Raw genomic sequence first — 17313 nt, forward strand, 5'->3', positions numbered from 1 at the left:
CATGTGAGCGGAGCGGAGTGGGAGCGGAGCGGTAATATTTCCTTAAGAGCGCAGAGCGCCTTTCTGAAGATTCCGCTCCGCTCGCTCAAAACGCTCAGCGCCGCTCGCTCAACCCAGAATGGAGCGGAATATTAACGGAGCGCTTGCTCGGGCGGTTAGAGCGACTGAGCGGAGCGCACGTCCATAGAGCGGAAAACGGAGCGGAGCGTCACACCGCTCCGCTTCGCTCACATGCTCTGTGCTGCGCTCATTCATTTACTGCGCTAGTAATTTACTGGTAATGTTATGACGTCCCTTACTGGTAAATTGCTGGAACGTGCAATTAACCGTGACAGGACGGACAGAGAGTTCACAGACAGCCTCCTTGGCCGGAACAGAACAGGCAAAGAGTTCACAGACGGCCTCCATAGCCGTGACAGGACAGGCAGAGGTTTCACAAACGGCCTCCATAGCCATGACAGGGCAGGACGAGAATTCACAGACGGCATCCATAGCCGTGACAGGATGGGTAGAGAGTTCATAAGTGGATACCACTGACATCTCTGGAGGTTCTGCAGTGGATGCTGCCACCTCTGGAGGTTCTACAGTAGCACCATCAGAAAATAGGGAGAGTTTATTAACGGTTCCTTCGACTACGACATGACAGGCTGCGAGTGCCTTGCTGGGCGCCACCACCGTACAAGGAGTTGAAGTGAGCGCCGCCGTCTCGGGAAGTTCTGCAGCATCAGCCGCCACCTCTGGAAACATCATAGTAGGCGCCGCTAATTCAAGAGTCTCATTGGTGGTGTATGCAGTCCATACACTCCATAAAGCGATCCCCATTATGGGAAGGGCTACAGACGGGGGAATAGGTTCAGGAACAGGAGGGCTAGAGTGAGTGAATTTGGGGATACCGGCTGTGCGTGCAGCTATCAATGGTGGGTCCTCCATGCTGGATGCCAGTCTGGGATACTGATGAACAGTCCTTGAGGGTCTGGGTGCCACAGACAGGACATGACAGGACTCTGAGTGAACAGACGTGATGTGACGTGACTCTGGATGATCAGCTGTGATGTGACCTGATTCATAAGGATCAACTGTGACTTGATGTTACTCAGAAAGAGCAGATGTGACTTGACTTAACTCATGAGGATCCAATGTGACTTGACTTGACTTTTGAAGATTGGCCGTGACTTGACTAGACTCGTGCCGATCAACTGTGATTTTACTTGACTCATGACGATCAAATGTGATTTGACTTGACTCATGACGATCAACTGTGACTTGACTTGACTCATGACGATCAACTGTGACTTGACTTGCCTCATGACGAGCAACTGGGACTTGACTTGCCCTCATAGAAAAAGTATATCAAAACACAGTCCGGCAGATCTGAATAATGAGCGATGGCTAAATATTCTTGAATATAGCCCTCCAGCGATCGTGTGCCCTGTCTAAGGGCTAACAATATTCTTCCTGTATCCATACCCGTCCAATGTCCATCCGAGAAGCTGCTGGATCCTTGTGTGGCCGAGTATTCTGTTATGGGGCTGACGAGACATGAGACAAGGAAAAGTTTGCAGTTCAGGCTCCATGTTATTGTTTACACGGTCTTTCAAGGATATGCAGAGCGAATGTGGGCAGCCATGCCATTGTTTTCAAAAGTCTCTGTTTTGGTCCATTTACACTGAAATGCAACCCCGGAGTTTTCAAACTAAAACGGAGTCAGCAACATTTTCGAAAGTCTCCGTTTTCGAGGGGCGAAGACGTCGGAGAAGTGTAAACAACAAGCGTAACCATAGCAAAAGTAATGCGTTTTAAAACAAAAACTCACAAGTGTAAACGTAGCTTGAGAAAGTTTGAAGTCCCCTCTGAACAGTTTGGTGAGAAGAAGGGCAGTAGATGTTGAGATATTCAAGCGCAAATATTTTTCACTATTTACAGTTTTCACCTTGGGTCCAAGCTTTGGTGGTGTAATGCTTTATAGATTGTTGGGTAAAAAGTGCTGTATAGGCCAAGTGCAGTGCTCACGAGCACCCCTTTGAAACCTAAAATAACAAATGCACATCCTGTGGCATTATGGACAATCTACATGTTGGCTATCAGAACCATCTTGTTCAAGTACAGTAGCTTAGGTGCAATAAGTGTTTTCTGCAATTTATATACGAAACAATTTTTTTTATTATTTTAATCTAACATTGCACATGTATTTAAAAAAATCGTAACATCAATATATACTGTACGCATGTATCTGTTTTGATCTATGCTTTTATGACAACACTACTAGACTCAGTGATGGACAAAATTAAATTATATACTTGAAAATAATCCAATAAATAATTCAAAGAAATCCAGCTCAAGATGGCTTTATTTCACTATTGAAAATAAAGAATGAGACTTTGAGGCCAATTGTTCTTGGACTTTTGGACCAGTCTGGCTCATATTCCATTTTTGACACACACCCGCAAATACATCTACTGTAAAATTAATCTGACTCTTGTCTCAATATGCGAAGGCAAGAGACAATGAGATATTGCACAGACTTTGAAATGTCAGGAATTACACGACTAGGCTTCAACACCTCACTTTGAGACCTTTATTAAAATGAATGTCTGAGGATTTAGCTTCATGTTCCCCTGCACCCTGACATCAGTGTCTTTTTCGTAGCATTATTGGTCACAGTTTTGAGGGATTAGTAGGGTGGTTTTAGCTTATCCTCTCTGGCAGAGGCGCAGGATGATAAAACTGTGTCTCTGAGCGAAAATACAAAACTAAACATGAAATTATTAATATACCACATTCAGTGAGGAGTTCAGCTAGACAGGGCCCAACCACCAAATATCTGATGGCAGCAAATGTTTGTATTAGTCTTGAGGGTCTTTTTTAATAACTTGAAAAATTTGGTCTAAAACCTTTCCTTTGGACATAACAAGTATATGGGTACTCTGATTAGCCATATTGTCTGTCATAAAATACTGTATTTTATCAATGTTAAAGACCCCGGAAAACTTCAAGTGAAAATGAAAGACAAGCAGTTTTTTTTCTTTTTGGAATGCTATGCACAATTAAATGTACTTATAATGGATCTTAATCTAAATTTGATCTATAATCTCTAGAAGAAGACAAAATAAATAATAATAATAAAAAAATACCGCATTATGATGGGACATTGGAGAAGTATTATTTTTAACTGGAATAATTGCTTGTTTAGCATATTGTATTGAGTTGTGAAGTGGTGAGTTCCCCTAAGTTTAGGGGAAATTACTTGTAAATTGTACTATCCCAAATGGCAATCTATTAGCAATGAGCCAGTCATGGTTTTCATAAACAAAAAGGATGATCCATTTGTTATGTCCTGTCTTAAGTCCTCTCTGCAGCAACTGGTAGCCCCAGGGCTGAATTTTTAGAAGGTTCTAGGTGAAAAGGACATGGGAGTATTGCAGACGACAGTATACTGCTAATGCAGCACAACACAATTTGGACAAAGGGAAGAATGGGACAGAGAGGACAAGTTTTAGAAAGGCTGAACAACATCAAAGTGCAACTTTAAATATCATATCAGGGGTCAAAAAAGAAGGAGCACGGAACAGGGTGAAAGAGACACTGTGAGCACAAAAGAAAAGAGAAGGCAGAGGCTTTGATGTTCAAAGGTCTCTTGAATCCACTCAAGAAAAACAGACAATAAGAAGTACTCTTTGTATTAGCACTGACCTCAAGACAAGGAGCTGTCCTTGATGTCATTCTGGGGTTTGTTTTGGATGGGAGGAGGAGTCTGGCTCTGGCTCTGGCTCTTGTCCATAATTTTATCATCTAATTTTCTTTCTTTTATTGTTTGATTTTCAATGATGGAGATCTCGTGATCTCAGGCCTGAAATGTAGATAGCCAGTGAGCCACGAACACTGACCCAAAGCGTAATTAAGAATTAAAGAGTATGAATATGAATTATCGCTGGTTAATCATAACCCAGAAACCAATCAAATAAAAATGCCTTTAATCTTCTGTAAGTGATTTACAATTATGTAGTTCAGAAGTGGCAGAAAAGCGTTAATATCAATGAGCTCTTCCAGTGCGTCAACCAAATGCGATTAAACCTGGAATAAGAAAGCTGAGAAAATCACGATTTAATGAAGGGAGTGGGGAAATGAAGTGAGAGGATTGAGATTGTTAGGTTTGCAAGAACAAGAAACTGAGAATAAAGACTTTGAAGGGTTTGTCGGAGCGAATGAGAAAAATGACAAGTCTGAAAGAGGTTTTCACATGCATGCTTATGTAAATAATGTGTTAATTACAGAGCATCCAGCATCCAGATTACATACACGAAACAGGGGCCTCTTGTTGTGACCTTTCTGAATGGATATGCAATCAGACTCCAGTAAATAGACCTTCTATTTCAAGTGCTCAGCCTTGCCCCCTCCCTCGCTCCAATCAGTGACTCCATTTCACACTTTTTTTATGACTGCATCTTCCCATCAGCTTGCCTTGTCCTCTTCTTCTCTCATCTCCCATTTTCTATGATCTGTCTTGATTTGGCATTATGAGATCTAAACCATGGGCAGACGAAAACGGCAGTGATAAAGTTACAGAAGCATTGCAGATTCTTAATTTATTCAGTGCAATACCTTGATTTTTAATATTAGTCACTTAAATCTGCATTTATTAAAGCAGTCCTATTAGGGCTGAAAAAATCTAATTGTGTTCTAAAATTGAATTGTGTCATTTCTACTCTAAACGGTTCGCCAATCACAACACACTGCGGGCCAGCTAACCAATCAGAGCACATTTCGTGTTTCAGAAGGAGTGGCTTCATCGAAATAGGAACTAAACAGGGCGTTCAAGCTAGACTATAATGTAAAAATGCAATAATGTAAAATATGTTTTAAAAAAAAACAATAAATCATGGAAACTTATTCTAGTAGACACCAAAAAACAAATTAATAATTCATAAATGGCATAATAGCACCTCCCCCCCCACCCTTTTTTTTTGAGCAGGAAACAAAACAAAGATCTCTTCATTTTGTAAACCTTTCTTACTTTGCTGTGTCCTCTAAATGACATCTTGAGGCAAAATCATGTGGTTTGAGGCAAAATCATCATAATCTTAGATGCCAGGCATTGCATAGGAAATATTAATTTACCTCACTATGAAAGGTCAGCGTTGCAATTGTTTCACTTTTGAGAATCATATTACATAGTAGAGTAGAATGCCTTGTGGTACGAGGCGATTCATGTGAAAGGACTACTTTTTTCTTTCACACCAAAACTTTGCTGTGCCCTACTTTTTTGTTCTCTAAAAATGGATTATATGATAATGTTACAGGAAAATGGGATAGTTGAACCCATCGTGGCCCGCTGCGTAATGTCAACACATCCGCACTAAACATCCCATTAAAAAGTACATAATCTTTCCCGTTACCCACTCCAAAACGGATTACCCTTTTCCAAATTCCTAAGTGTGTTCCAGTAGAGTTATCACTCTTGAAAGGCTTCATGAGCTTTTGAAATGCCTCTTCACCTTTTGAGTAGATGCTAATTACCCATAACTGCCTGCTACACTTTACATGAGGCCCAGCTGCATGAGCAAACACCCACCACACAAACCCAAGGGCTTGTTTCATTTGGTTTCCTTACAATGACTATATTGCTAATTTGAGCGTGCATCTGTGGCCAGTGCTGGCCTACAGGTCTCACTAAACACACAGTTTAATGATCTTCCAAAAGAGAAACAGCCCCAAACAACTCCCAAATTATACTGTAATTACAACAATTATGCTGTGAGGGGAGGGATCACCTGTAGGCTGAAGGACATGCTTGACTGCAGTCTGGGAAATTTCCAAAGCCTCTGTGCTGTTAACACAAACATGCATCACATAAAGTGGTACACAGTTTTATTCAACGGAAGCTGGTTATCTAGACAGTCAATCATGGAAGCGAATCATCAAATAATGTAATAATAATTTTGAGGTTAATGAATTAATACTGTGTTAATACAAGCATGCTATCTATCTGTCGTTCCATCTATCTTTCGTACTGTCTATCATTCTGTCATTCTATCATTCCATCTATCCATTATGTCATTCTATCATTCTATCATTCTATCTATAGTTCTATTTATCCATCCATCCATCCATGACTAGAACATGTGGAAAATTGGCTGGAAAGTTTTCAAGCATTTTTTTTTTTTTTGGAAAGTGAAGCAGAAGTAAAAATGTGATTTAAAATAAACCTAACCTTGACTTAATTCTTCTCTTCTCCCTGTTACACAGAGCACAGAATTGCTTTATGCAAATGTATGAGGTGTCTGTACAGCGGTGTATGAATTTCTTTGAAATAATGGTGTGATCATATATACTATTCCCTAAAGCGCTCTGCTGAATTCTCAGCCCTGTTTGGAGATCACAGCGAAAGCATGTTCTGCTGACAGTGATTTCAGCGGGTGCTGAAGACGATGAAGATGGATTTATGTAAGATAGTTTCATTACACCAGCTTAATTTAACCTTTGCGGGTGAGCAGTTCACAATATTACCTTCTTTTTAATTGGCCTGTTTGAGAGTTTGTTAATAGTTATTGTTATTGCTGCCATGAACAACTGCCGTTGCGTTTATAGGGAGGATCATTAAAAATCCATCATGGAGAAAGGAAGCAGAACTTCAAACGTTCGCCAAGGGGAAGGCGTTTAGGGCTCTCCCACGCCGACTACAATTACCAATCCCGTTGCCTTCCAATAACAACAGACAACAGGCCGAGTCTGGGAGGGGGAAAGAGTTGTGAGGTAGATAAATGAGAATGAACTACAAACAGATAAAGTGTGAGATGAGATGAGATGAAATGAATGTGCATGGTGAGGACATGAACATGCACTAGGGGACGTTTGCCAGGGTAGGACAAGGGGGCGGCTCAGGTGCATTTAATCAGTACTAACGGCTCCACTCGTTTTCTGTAATTTATACAGACTTATTCTCAGTTATCTTAGAGAAGTGTGTAATCAGACGCAATTTGAAGAAGTGAGTTTCATTCCACTGCTCCCTCTCTATACTGAATGAATGTTTCATCATGTAACCTAAAAATGCCCTTACTTTTTCATTTCAAAATGGTGACATCTATATGAATTGGTTTTATTCATCTCGGATTGACTATTCAATTTAAAGATAAAGTTTTATTCAGTCAAGTGATTCACGCTTACTAAATTAGGTTATACCATTGAAAGTGTTTTTATTGTATTTTATTGTATTTTATTAAATATAAATAATAGTTCATCCAAAAGAAAATGTAGTCACCTTACAATTTTCAGAAATGTATCTTTTGATTTTCCACCAAAGAAAGAAGGTCATACAGGTGTGAATGACATGAGAGTGAGTAAATAATGGTTGAATTTTCATTTTTTGCTGAATCACTGAATCAGGCAGAAATAGACCCTTAAGAGATAGTTTAAATATACAGTAGTGGCATTTAGTGATGTTTATTCTACAAACAAGGACATTAAATACAATGGGCCTAGTAAGATTAGACTAAAGCCAATACAATATAATTTAGCTTTCTTGTCTTTTTCAGTTTTTCTCCTAAGAAAAAAGTAAATTGAACTTTTACTAATAACATATTAATAAATAAAACAAAACAAACCACGCAGGAATGGCCATGGACTGACATGGAAAATAATAAATAAAATAAAGAATTTTAACTTTGGGGTAAATTGTTATTTTAATTAATAGGTTGGAGATTTAAGGAAATATGCACCCACAGGTCTTGATTGTGAGAATCAGAAAGTTGCTGCAAAACTTATATAAATTATGCAAATTACTGTTTGTTAAAAAGGGGCAGAATGTGCAGCGTAGGAGGCTTTGGAGAAATCAGTGAGTAGGGGGTTGAAGGTAATTGTCAGAGTAAACAAACCTCTATGACTGAACTCTGTTGCACAGCTGGGTCAAATCACCAGTTAACAAAATAATGATGGATGTAACCTCAGGGATGCAGGCGGGAAGTCCACAAATGAGAGAAATAATTGAGGGACAGTGAATCCTTGACTTTGGTTTGAAGTTTCAGTTCAGTCCTGAGAGCAAAGGATTGTGGGAAGTTGTGATTTGGAAATAGCTTCAGCCTTTCAGTGCCTCGATGTGTAAACCGCATGCTTTCTCTATTACTGTTAAAAAAAACAAACAACTGATTTCTCCATTTGTTTCTTGCCCTGCTCTCAATAAAATTTGAGGGGAAAGTGGTCAGTTCTTGCAGTTTCATACTCATGACATGAGAGGAGAAGCATTTTGCAACACTACCACTACACCAGTTTACAAGCTTTTGTTATAGATAATAAAAGGGTCATGAAATACTTCTTCCCTTAAGCATTTTTTGTCCAGCTCATTTATGACAGCCCAGGTCCGGTTGACTGACAGGAGACAGACGTTGAAAATGTAAAAAAAAAAATCATCTGATGTAAAAAATTGTAAGCGAGACAGTGAAAGATCTGTGCGTGAAAGAGAAAAGCAAGAGAAAGCAGTACACCATGTGACTGATCAATCAGTGTGGATATTTGATCATCTTTCCACACAGCTTCCACAGTATGAACCCATTTTCAGAGATGTCCCAAGGCGAATGTGACTGAATGAATGAAAACAAAAGCCAACCTGACAGTGAAGGCTATGAATAACAGCAGTGTCGATTGTGATTCAGGTGCAAATTATTAACCTGCAGCCTGAACTTTTTGACAGTTCGTAATGTGCATCCTTTTCCTCCATGATGACATTTATGGCTATACCCTGATAACATGCTTACAGGGCTAAGACATCTATTCATTGTGTACTAATCTGCAATATGTCACAAAAGCATTTAAAAAAAAAGGACATACAGCAGATGTTTTGTGGAGTTTATTATTTAAAAAGTGTTTAATTCAATTGTATTATTTAATTTTCATTTTCTTTTTAGTTTTGTTTTATTATATATATATACAGGTGCATCTCAATAAATTAGAATGTCATGGAAAAGTTCATTTATTTCAGTAATTTTTTCACAATTTGTGCTGAATTACTGAAATAAATGAACTTTTCCATGACATTCTAATTTATTGAGATGCACCTGTATATATACCATGACACCAGAACAGTGCTTTTTTTTGAATGAGTAAATGTTAGAACAGTCTTTGATTTAAAATCTTTATGAAAACTCCAGCAGAAAGTTCTTATTCTGGTGGGATGTTTGTTTTCTAAGTAATTAGCATCACTGAATGAACATTAGGCTTTAAAGAAGGTGGAGAACAAACATCAAGAACTTGACTGTAGTAAAATAACACCGTGGCTCTCTGTTGGGTACCACCACTGATCCAATACTCTGATACCACCTCTAGTGAAGGGAAATCACCAAAGAAAAACTGAATAAAAGAGAAAGGAAAAAGAGCCTGTGGGGGAGAGCATGAGGACGGGTGAGTGTTTGGTAAGTAAGAGATGCATAAAGGACTTCCATAATTAAGGTGCTATGAGTGTGGGCCTGCAGGGAGCAGAGTCTTTAATAAACATTAGATCTGGTTTAAAACACTTTTAGCCAGTGTCTCCCTCAATCTCTCATCTCTCTATTGTGTTTCATCCACCATCTCTCTCTCTCTCTTTCTCTCTCTCTCTCTCTCTCTCTCTCTCTCTCTCTCTCTCTCAAACACACACACACACACACACACACACACACAAACAAACATGTACTAGCCAATGGCAATTATACTGCCAAGGTGTGCATAGAGGGTTGATAATGTACACTGTAAAATTATTATTTATTTTTTTATGCATCAATTTGTTTATTTATTTTATTTTATTTTCTTATCAGGTAAAGCTATTGTATGACTTCAGAAAACATTAATTATTTGGACAAATTTTCTATGGTGTTTTTATTGTTCTCTTTTGGAGACTGACAGTCATTATGAGGGATCAGTTTGGAAAAGATCTGTGATAAGAATCTTCAAAAAAATCTCTTTTTGATTTCCACAGAAAAAAAAATAGCATCATATGCAAGGTTGGAATGACATGAGTGTGAGTAAATGTTGCCTGAATTTTCATGTGTGAATTATCCATTGTGTTCATCACAATCCAAAATTACAGATTTTTTTTTCTCACTCTCCATATGCTTACTCACCCTCAGGATCATCTAAGATATTAATCAGAACAGATTTGGTGAAATTTAGCATTACATCACTTGCTCACCAATGTGTGCTATGCAGTGAATGGGTGTCAAACAGCTGATAAATAAATAAATAATCCACAAGTAATCCACACAACTCTAGTCAATCAATTAACATTTTGTGAAGTAAAAAGCTGCATGTTTGTATGAAACAAATCCATCATTAAGACATTTTAACTTTAAACTGTTAAACCAATGAAGAAACAAACTAATTTACATTTTGGATGGCCTGAGGGTAACTACATTTTCAGCAGATTTTCATTATATTTTTGACCAGGTAATTTTTAGATTATCTGACAAAATATGTATGTACAAGGGGCAAAGCACAAGCCCAGTTATATGTAGTAATGTCGGTAGCTCTGAGTCACATAAATGGCATGACATGTCATAATGATCGAATAGGACGTGGGTAATGTGTGCAGAGGAAGGGAGAGTGGTACGGTGGCAGGACTACGACACATGCATGGAAGCTCAAAACAGAAATGTGTGAGAGAGAGAAAAGGGAGTCAGGATGAGTCGGGATAGCTGCGCCGCAGGATGTTTATATTCCTGCGGAGCGCCGAGAGAGGTGAGGCGATGTCGCACCTTCTGCTCAACTGTCACACCATCGTGATTAATGAGCAGGAGTGTGCATGCATGCAGCCGGACACTGAGAAAGAGTGTGTGTGTGTGTGTGTGTGTGTGTGCAACATTGAAAGGGGTGAGAGAGAGAAAAGGGAGTCAGGATGAGTCGGGATAGCTGCGCCGCAGGATGTTTATATTCCTGCGGAGCGCCGAGAGAGGTGAGGCGATGTCGCACCTTCTGCTCATCTGTCACACCATCGTGATTAATGAGCAGGAGTGTGCATGCGTGCAGCCGGACACTGAGAAAGAGTGTGTGTGTGTGTGTGTGTGTGTGTGTGTGCGCAACATTGAAAGGGCCTGGTGTCATCCTCCATAGATCTAAAATGTGTGTACAATGTTATGCGGGAAGCCAAATGACCTGTCTCTAATGCTTAATTGATATGTAAATCATCTCTCTCAAAACATTTCACATTTAACGGTGGATAAATCCCCTTGAGCCACCTGGCCCACCACAAATAAGCACACACACACACACACACACAAGAGAGCTGGATTTAGAATGTCCCGAGGGAGCACAGAACATTGCATTACTGCACTCTGACAAGTTGGTTTGAAACTAATGAGAGATTTTTCATGCAAAGCCCATGTGGTTTTGGGAAGTAGAAGGTGAGAAGATGTTGGTTAAGAAGAAAGCAGAAATAAATAGAGGAGAGAAAGGCAGAATATTTGTCCAGTTTTAGGTAATTCAACCTTTAAGCTAAATTATTTGTGGCTAGGAGGATTTTTATCATCTTTTATCATGTCTTTTTTAATCTGTCTGACCTTACTTTAGCACTGTTTGGACTGGTTTAAATGAAGAGTCATGGCACAATGCTTGTTAGTAAGTAAGTAAGTAAGTAAGTAAGTAAGTATCTGTCTGTCTGTGTTGTGACATTGCCTAAAATAATATATATATTGGTTATTCCGTGTCAAATCAATCAAATTTCAGAATTGTCCCCAACTTCTTTTTTTTATTTTGTTAATAACTTTTTTTTGTAGAAAGACAAACATAAATTTTGAAAAAATAATGTTGAAACTAGAAATGTATCTTGTGATTAGATCTTCCTCTTTAAAACAAACAAATAAAAAAGTATCAGCTGTATGCAGTGACCCACATTTGATTTTTGACCACCGAAAATGTGAACAATTCACCAATTTACTCATGGAGCCACATTGAGATCTCCATATCTCTGGGATTGAACCATCAAGAGCCTTTAAAATGAAGATACCAAAAGAAAAGTTTGTTACATGGGTCATCGGATGCTCATTTTGCACAAGTTGATATGATTCTTTAGGGTCTTAATTAAAAGTCTATAACATACTTTGGTTAAAATTTCTCAATGTTAGTGTAAAAAACACCTTTTTAAACCTGTCAAAATCAGCTCTGTTTTTATCAAGCCATTATAGTCCATGTTGCTTTAAATGTTAATGAGCTCTGCTGGCCCCACTGATCTACGTTCATCTTTATATAGATCAGTGAATTTGCCATTGTGATGTCATCTAGTGACATTTAACTACCAGTTTTAGCTACTTTCAATAGAAAGCAGTTGGCAACACTGTTAGCCGCATTCATCGTGAAACTTGCTAATTAGCGCATTATTAGGAAAGGTGATTTGCAAAGATTCATAAAAAACCCTTCTACTCACTTCTTCTGTAGATGAGGCTGGATCATGAATGATTCGAGTGAACATAGATGCATTTAGGCTGATCGGGAGTGGCGCACTCACTTCAAAGTGAAAGTACCGTTAATCGTCTTCAGCAGCTCAGATGTCGGGAGTAAATGACGATGCTATATTCATTATTACATCCAACAATAAAGTACCTCAATCGTTAATCGGAGACATCTTGTCTTCCGTTGCACCAGAGTCAACACAATGGCGGACTGATGGCAGCTCACTCAGGGTGGGTCTAAGGTAAGACACCAGTCCAGTCTGTGCTGAAACACTACTGTCAATCAACTATCGTGGGAGGGGCCTGTACAGAACTACGTCATTCTGAAAGGAATCTCAGAACAGCCTGGTTTGAGAAAGGGGATTTTTATAATTATAGGATGGATGTGTGGATTTATGTTCAAACAACTTGAAAAGTGAATTTTGCATCCGATGACCCCTTTAAGAACCAGAATCTAAAAGGATATTAAGATATCTTTAATACTTCATGAGTTACAGGCATGCAAGCTTGAGACAAAAAATATATATATATATTATTTTTTTCTTCTTTCTGCAAAACCAAAGTCTCAATTAGGGTGACAGATCTTAACTTGAGCATATTCATTTTGCTGTCAATTAAATAAAATTGCTTAAATGCTGCATAGGAACTTCCGTGCATCCACAAACCATCCAAATAAACAAATTTGCTAAAGTGAACTTCTAGACACTAGATTATTCCTGAGATTGTTTGACTGTAAAGCTGTGATTGTGTAACAGAAAGACAACCATGTAGCGGTTTGTCATTCCACACTGCTACTCATTGCACAAAGTGGCTTGTTACCAGAAAGGCAACACCGTTTTGCAAACAGCTGATCTCGCTATTGAAAGATACATTATATGAAGCCAGCCAATCACTGTGGGCGGTTTGTAGGCATGCCGTCTAAAGCTTAGATTAGTTACTCAGTTACACTGTCCTGTACGACTTGCATTGAAAATGTTCAGTATGCAATGCATGCTTTCACATAAGCTGCTTCGGTAAGAGCATCTGCCAGTATAACTGAAATGTAAATGCAACCTCAGGTACTGTAGGTAACAATACTGTTACAGTATTGTGCATTAAGCCTAATGCATACAAGTGCCTGCTTTCATATGCTGCTGTTCTCTTTGCCCATGATTGCAAATACATCACTGTATTACATAATCGGACATGAAAGCTGAAATAAGACATCCCGTCGGAAATCTTTGTGATAGAGCTTTGATGAACTGTTTTGTAGCGCTGACAGGGTTGTGTGTGTGTGTGTGTGTGTGTATGCGTGATTCTGTATGTCAGCCAACACTCAGCGGGTGTGTGGGAGTTGCACATATCGATCTGTTACAGATAGCTGGTGGGAGTTCTCTGATAGCTGCTCCAGATGCTGGCCTTTGTTTTAGAGGAAGACATCCAACAGAAGACACTGAAGTCTAATGGGGTCGAGATTGATAAAACCAACTCTAATCCCTATCATTACTTGCACTAAACTTTCCTCAGACTCCCACAGCAACCCACTGGTACTTTGTCGACAATCCCCCTTTCAGAAAGGTGACTTATGAGAGGAACTGTGCGCTCAATGTCTATTATTTGCTGGACTGATTTTGGCTCAGTGCTTGTGAGGTTTGCAGGTCTGATGGTTGCAGGGTGTGTATTCACACTAGACCTTTTCGATTTGACTTCAGAATATTATTTCTGAACTCAGGAATCAGTCTGCAATAGCAAACAGAACCTGCATCTGCTTTGGTTCAGGATGTGGTTTGTGTGACTTGTTGTAATCGGTTTAAATTTAATCTGACTGCTACCAATGACATATATGGTTGAGAGATATTTCGAAATAAATTTGATATTGTGAAGACTGCAATTTAAATTAAAAGCATGTGCTGCGGGTTTCAGAGTGAAGCATGGCACTGTTTTCATTTACATGCGTTGTTGTGTAACTCACTACTGCCGACATAAAAGTTTGGTGATTTAGGCTAATGTTTGAAGCGGAAGAAATTAAGTTGTAATATTTGTACTGTAATTTTACAATTGTACTATAAAATAATTTTTTTTATTTTAAATACATATATTGTTATTTTATAGTACAATAGTTTTTTTGCAACATATGTATTATAATTATTTAATATTGTTTGCAATGTCATCTATTATTTTATTAATATTAACAATTACTATTATTATATTATTAGTTGTTTATTATAATCTATTTTGATAATAATAATCACAATAAAACCAGTTTATTTTGAATATTTTTTTATGTTTATAGTCATTTTATTTCTGCCTATAAGGCAGAAAGAGATTAAAAGAAAAAAAACCACTATTCACCTTGTTTTAAGTTGAATGCACTTACCAAAAAAAAAAAAACCTAAAATGATTATTTCTATACAAATAGAGCTATTCAAGTCATCATTTATTTCATATAACAGTATATATTGCCAAAAATAAAATATAATTTCCCCCCAATATCTATTAGCCTTAATGTATTATTTGTATTTTTGCATGCTCCTAAATTTATAATATTAAAAAAATTATAATTTATAATATAATGCATTTCTCATAGTAGAGCAGGTGTGATTAGTAAGAAAGAAAGAAAGGCTGAAGGGTAGACAATCAGACTGGAATATGAGATAATTCAGATTTTCCATTGCATTCTGAGAAGTCCTTAAGAGATTTAAGAGTCTTTTTCTTTCACCTGGATTTAAGGAATAAGTCTTTAACAGACCATTTAAGGAATAAACAAATGGTAATTGAGAAGTCTTCAAAATGCATGCATAATCCTTAAAATATGTATATAATCAAATCAAAAAGCGTTAGTATCACTAAGTACATTCATTCATTTTGATACCAGGGTCACAACCTTACTAAAATGTTTTGAATAGAACAAAAGAGGGCTGCGTGAAAGAGCTTTTATTTGGTCACATTATGAGAAACACATTTTTCAGTGATCTTTTCATATTAAAAAGTTTACCATTTTATGAAAGCAAAGTAACTTTCAAGACCAAGATCCACATAAGCACTTATTGAAACTAACCTACAAAAATATTTGTTTTGTGGACTTGATGGAAAGCAGGTTTTGCAAAGAGGCTGTTATTGAACAGTGGGGTAGTGCACTTATATTGAACCTTGTTGAAAACGTACAGAACTAAGTAAGCACTAAAACTTAGTCATGAAGAAATTAATTACCGTTTACCGAACATTAGGCCGTGTGCACACTGTAAAGTTTCTGGAGTGACAACCACATTTAAATAGTAGCGTGAATCCCTTAAATTACAGTTTTGAGTGTGAACGCAATATTACAGCAACCAAAAACTATGACCTTAGTTGGTGATTTTAACTAAACCACCATCAACAGAGCCATTGTGTTTTGTTTATGTTTGGAAGGATACTTTACAGAGCACACTCTTGAAGGGTTGCCATGTCCACTTATAATAAGTGACTCTTATTAAGCGTCTTTGGGTTTTTTATATGGGCTTGGCTTATAAAGCGATCCAGTTTATGGTTAATAAAGTAGGCAGGTGCAGGTCGCTATATTTTCGTATGAGGCTTATTTTCAAAATAACATAACCATCATTTGGATACGAGTTTATTATGGGCTTTTTTCCACCCCTAGCAAGATCAGGAAACATTGAGTCAAATGTACTCTGTGATTACTTGCACCGTACATACAGAAAGGACATAACTCTAATATGCATTTAAATACATCATTAACAACTATTTGTTCATTTTATTCACACTGCGATTGCATAATTTCTGTAAATGCGGTTGTCAATACCTAAATTTTTTTGGGTGTCAGTTTGGTTGTACAATGTGGTTGTTATCACATACTGAACTGTGTGTGTACAGAACAGGATTAAGCACTAAAAGGTGAAATGACAACCTAATTTAACTGCAGTGTGTACGCGACCTATAAGTGAGTAAGACAAATTACCCCTTTAAGCTTTTATCATTGTGATATAATTCATGTGCATGTGTATTTAGACAAGCTACATATCCTGCAGTCTTTAAACAAAACCATTATGACTCGCCCGATAGACATCACACACATTTAAAGGACCGAGACGTTTTAATCTCCACCACTTTACACGCCACACCTTTCCATATATCCTTCACTGACTGCACACAAGATGATATTTATTAAAGTTCAGATCTGTTTCATTGAGCCGAAATGGAAAAATAAACAACAAAGGAAGCTCCAGGATAGAGAATAAGCAGCGGCTGGCGGCAGCACGAGGCTTGTATTGATCACTGGCGTTTCAGAGCATCTGAAGAACACAGAGCGAGTGTGACCGCAGGCTGAGAGAGGCTATCAGAACACAATCTCAGTCAATAGTGCTGGCCTTTGTCTGACCACTGCCTTAGAACAAGAGAGTGTCTGTATGTTCGTTTGTATGCCAAACAATTCTTTTTTTTTTTTTGTACTTTGTACAAAAAACTTTATAGTTGTACAACTTTGTAGTTATACTGCAAGATATTATTGATATTTTATAGCTTTTTGTCATGCTATTGCATCAAAACAGGCCTTAGGTTATGAAAAGTAGTCATTCTATACCAGAATACATTCGATTATGGAGAGCTGCTCCCCTTCCCATAAACCACTGGGACTCACAATGAAGGAAGGGGATGAAATTTGAAGCAATGTGGAGGCTGAAGGTTAAGTTCATTGTCAATCTCATAATATCCCAGTGGTAATGCTTATTTTTAGTAATTTGCTATTATTTCCCATAATCTTTACCAGCATTAAGTAAATTATTAGGAAGATTTTAGAAAGGCATTACGTACAACAGTAGCCTAAGACAATTTGTTTTTGGAAAAATAATTTTAAAAGCAAATAGGGTCTATTTTGTTGTTTTTTTTACTTCAAATATAGAATTTTGTCCTGTTTTTAGGTGCATTTTGTGTCCAT

Source organism: Sinocyclocheilus grahami, unplaced genomic scaffold, assembly GCF_001515645.1.
Source record: "Sinocyclocheilus grahami isolate Dianchi unplaced genomic scaffold, SAMN03320097.WGS_v1.1 scaffold1155.1, whole genome shotgun sequence".
Lineage (NCBI taxonomy): Eukaryota > Metazoa > Chordata > Actinopteri > Cypriniformes > Cyprinidae > Sinocyclocheilus > Sinocyclocheilus grahami.